Source organism: Rattus norvegicus, chromosome 2 (genome assembly GCF_021556685.1).
Source record: "Rattus norvegicus strain SHRSP/BbbUtx chromosome 2, alternate assembly SHRSP_T2T, whole genome shotgun sequence".
Lineage (NCBI taxonomy): Eukaryota > Metazoa > Chordata > Mammalia > Rodentia > Muridae > Rattus > Rattus norvegicus.
Genome location: NC_141535.1, coordinates 100,397,775 through 100,401,817, shown reverse-complemented (window position 1 = coordinate 100,401,817; position 4,043 = coordinate 100,397,775).

Genomic DNA, 4,043 nt, shown 5'->3' with positions numbered 1-4,043 from the left:
GTACAGAAATCTAAAGTGTGTTTACTTAACACAGAAAATGTCCAGCTTGTCTTACGCTATCTCAATAGAGGACATCTCACTTTTCCATTAAAGATTTTCTTGGATTTTTCTGAAGGAAAGGGGGTTTATCTATGTGCACCAAAAGGAGAGATGTACTGGTGAACAGCAATGAGCTCAGTAGAACTTAAAGCAGATTCTTGCCACAGTTAAGCTGATGACTTGTCAGCAGTTGTGCTAAGAATTTAGGTATAGAAAATTAACAAAGAAGCTTCAGCTCCTTCAGAAACTATAATTCTTTTGTTCTTAAATTTGAGTCACTACACAATGACTGAGAAACCACGTGAGGCAGAGACTGTTTAATCCTCAGGTCTATTAGTATTTCCTGAAAATGTAGGGTATTACCTTGTCTTCCACCTTGTCTATAGACGGTCTGTGCTGACTTACTGATGCGCCTATGATATCCCTCCTATAGTACTCAATTTCTTCATCCTTTCTGGAATGGGTGAGGGGTGAAACACTGAAAGATGACAAGAATTCTGGTCTCTGAGTCCTGCCCTGAAGCTTCTCAACAGACAAAACTGAGAAGGGCATGCTACTCTGGTCATGATTGATTATGCCACGGAGAATTTAGGGCGTTTGCCGTATCAACCAACATTTCTTGATGTAGGTGCCTTTAGTTACGGTTTGAGCTGTAGAATCAGAGACAGAGAACAATATTGTTTTTCTCTTCTTCATTCCTGCACTTCATCCCATCCTTTCTTGCTTTCCCCCTCCCTTCTTCCCTCCCTCTTCCCCTTCTCCTAATTCCTTTCCTTCTGTCCTCTTCATGTTTCCTCTTCTTCCCTAATAAAGTCTGGACAGCACCACCCCAAACACTTAGCTTGGTTTTATTCTTTTAGCTTTCAGAAGCTTTGTTTTGCTTGTGTGTGGGATTATATTTTGAATAATAGTATGTGTATTTAAACACACAATGTTTTGACTGTAACCTACTAGAAGCCTCTGCCTAAAATCTATACAAATCTAACAGTGAGATACAAGCAATAAAAGGTTTATGTTTAAACTGTCTAAATAGCTTAGGGATGTATTGCAACAGCAAATTTCTCACGATTTAACACTACTTAAACAAAGGGAGCAAATAACAGCAATTTTAATTTCCAGCTTTAAAATTCCTAAGGCAGAAAATAATTCATTTTTCATTATGTTTATGTTGTTGGTTTTGTGGTTTTTTTCCCTGTGATTTCTTGTCTATTATTTGCTTTCAGAAAATGTATTGTCTCCTTAACAGTGATTCAAGCACACAGCTCCCAATATGCACTTCAAAAGTACCTTTTTCAATCTCTTAAAGAGAAGCCTGATATGCAGGGGGCTCCCCACACAACACGAATGACATTTCTATATCAATGTTATCCAATGCAAAGTGGGTCATTTCAGTGACTCCCTATGGGTTACCATACCTCTTACACAGTGTGTGGTACTGACACTAGAGGGAAGTTGTTCTTATTGTTGAGAGTACAAAGACATTCTGCTTTTAGTAAATTCACCCAAAAATAAAAATCTTGAAAAGGGGCTGAAAAGAGGGTTAAACTACTCAAATGTGAGAACCTGAGTCTAGATTTCATCATCCACATAAAAACCTGGGTTTGGTAGCACTTTCCTGTAATCACAGAGCCAGAGAGGCCCAAACAGGAAGTTTCTGGATCTCACTAGCCAGCTAGTTTTGCTGAACTAATACACATTCAGTGAGAGACAGTCTCAAAATTTAGTCTGGAGAGAGGGCAAGGAAGAAAATTGATATTGTCCCCACATGTGTACACACACACACACACACACACACACACACACACACACACACACACACACACACCACAGCACATAAGTAAAATACTTGGAAAGAAAAAGTGTAGAACAAATGAATATATGTATGGTTGCTTATCATTTTGTTTGTTTGTGTGATTGTTTCTTTGTGATTCTGGATATGGAACCTAGGGTTCTGTATATCCTAGGCAGGAGCTGTTCTAGTGAGCTGCACCCTCAACCTGAACTTATCATTAACTGCTTAGGAGAGATTCATCTTTAAAAGAAATTGTCAAAACCAGCATTTGCTACGAACAAAGTTTTTATTTACTATTAGCCATTGCTAATATGAGCTAATTAGATTACTTTGCCTCTCTGTCAGGACCATGAGCACAAGTGCTATTGTTGAATAGTAGCTTTGGGCTAGATAACTTCGGGACGTTGCTGAGACAGCAGCGCAGCTTGCCTTTTATCCTCTCCTTTCCTGTCTATAACACATACTCATAGTAACATTTCTGGAGAGGGACAGCCAGAATTAAGAACATTCCTAAGAAGCAAGCCCAATCTGTGGTGGGCAGACTCAGGATATTGCTGAGATATAAGCACAGCCAGAGATGGAGCTTCAGGTCTGTTTTACTATCAAATCCTTGAAAGTGGACCTAATAAAAAGTTCCCTTTGAAGGGTGTTTTCTTAAGTATGTAAAAGTAAGAACCAATATATTACTTCTATGGGTAAAACAATGGGTAGCAAATATGCAAAAACATTTCGACTATTGGAATATCATACCAGACATTTTCCTTCTTTGTGTAATTGGCATCTACAAGCAATAGAATTAAGAAACAGAGAACTCAGAAGAAAATCTGTTGATGTCTCCATATATGTCTCAAGAAAGTTTCTTTTTCAAGAAAAATGTTCACACTTTTAAAATAAAGTCACCATTACAAACAGAAAATTCTTAGCTAATGTCATGCTCTCTCTCGAAAGGAAATAATTATTCACTGCAGTATCTTTGTGTACTTCTTTTGCCACTTTTCACTATTAGATTCTGGAAACACCTATTAATCTGCCATTCCGATGCCATAACAAGAGCTTGTGAAACAATGGTCAAATCTACAAAGGTGAAGTAAGAATTGTAACATGGACTCTCTTGTATTGGTCATAAAAACTATGGCTTGTGAGCATTTTGGCAGCATAGACAAGAGACTCTTAGTCTTACATAAAATGATAGCATTGGTCAGCAGGAAGAAATCACTGTGCTACATTGTCCAGATCAGGCAGGTAAGGCAGAAGGCTCTGCTCTAGGAAATAAAATTTGGTTCTTGTCATACATGTATGACAGAGAGATAATGGTTGCCATGCCCATGGAATCCTTAAAAATAATTAATGTTCTTATTCAAGGGACTAAATAAAACAACTATAGCAGTAGTTGTACAAAGAAAGACTTAAAATGCATTTGTATATCCAATACCATATTCTTTATTCTTCCTTCTCTGTTTCTGTCTCTATACTATGCAAAAGAGAATCTAATCTTATTATTTTATAAATGGCAAAGTAAGGAGGAAAATGAAGAAACCACTCCAGAAAAATAAGTAACAAGTCAAAGTTAGACAAACAAGGATCTTTAAAATCTGCACCAGCGGGTAATGAGAATTTATATAATTGTATTGGTAAAAAGCCATGAGTTTCAACTATTATATATTAATTCTAATCTAATCTAAGGTACTGCTTTAGAAGCGTTAACCTTGGAAAAACAAGATGAAAACTAAGTACTGATTTAGTTTCACAAGTTGTTTTGTGGCTCACGCTGTAGAACTGAGTCTTGGTGGCTTTTATTTGAATGTCACTGACCCTCAGTGCCTCAGTAGGAACTTAGAACTACTGATAAATCTTAAGGTAAAGGCTTATGGGGGTAACTCAGTGACTATGTTCTATGAGTACTTGATATGCTTGGCACATTGTAATTGCAGAGTATTGTCACCACTGTGGCGATTTAGAGTGGCACTGGCAGTGCTACTTGACTTTATTACAGCAGCAACTCTAGACCTTTCCTGGTAAAAACAGGAAACATATTCAAGTAGTTTTACACACTTAATTCTTAGGAAAAAACAAAAACAAAAAGTAACTTTGTAAATAAGACTACTCAGATTCCTTACATATTTTCTGGATACTTCCTACTGGCACAAAGCTTTTCCATATATTAAAATGTAGTCTAAATCCCCAGGTGTGGGAAAAGATACTGGCTTTGCTA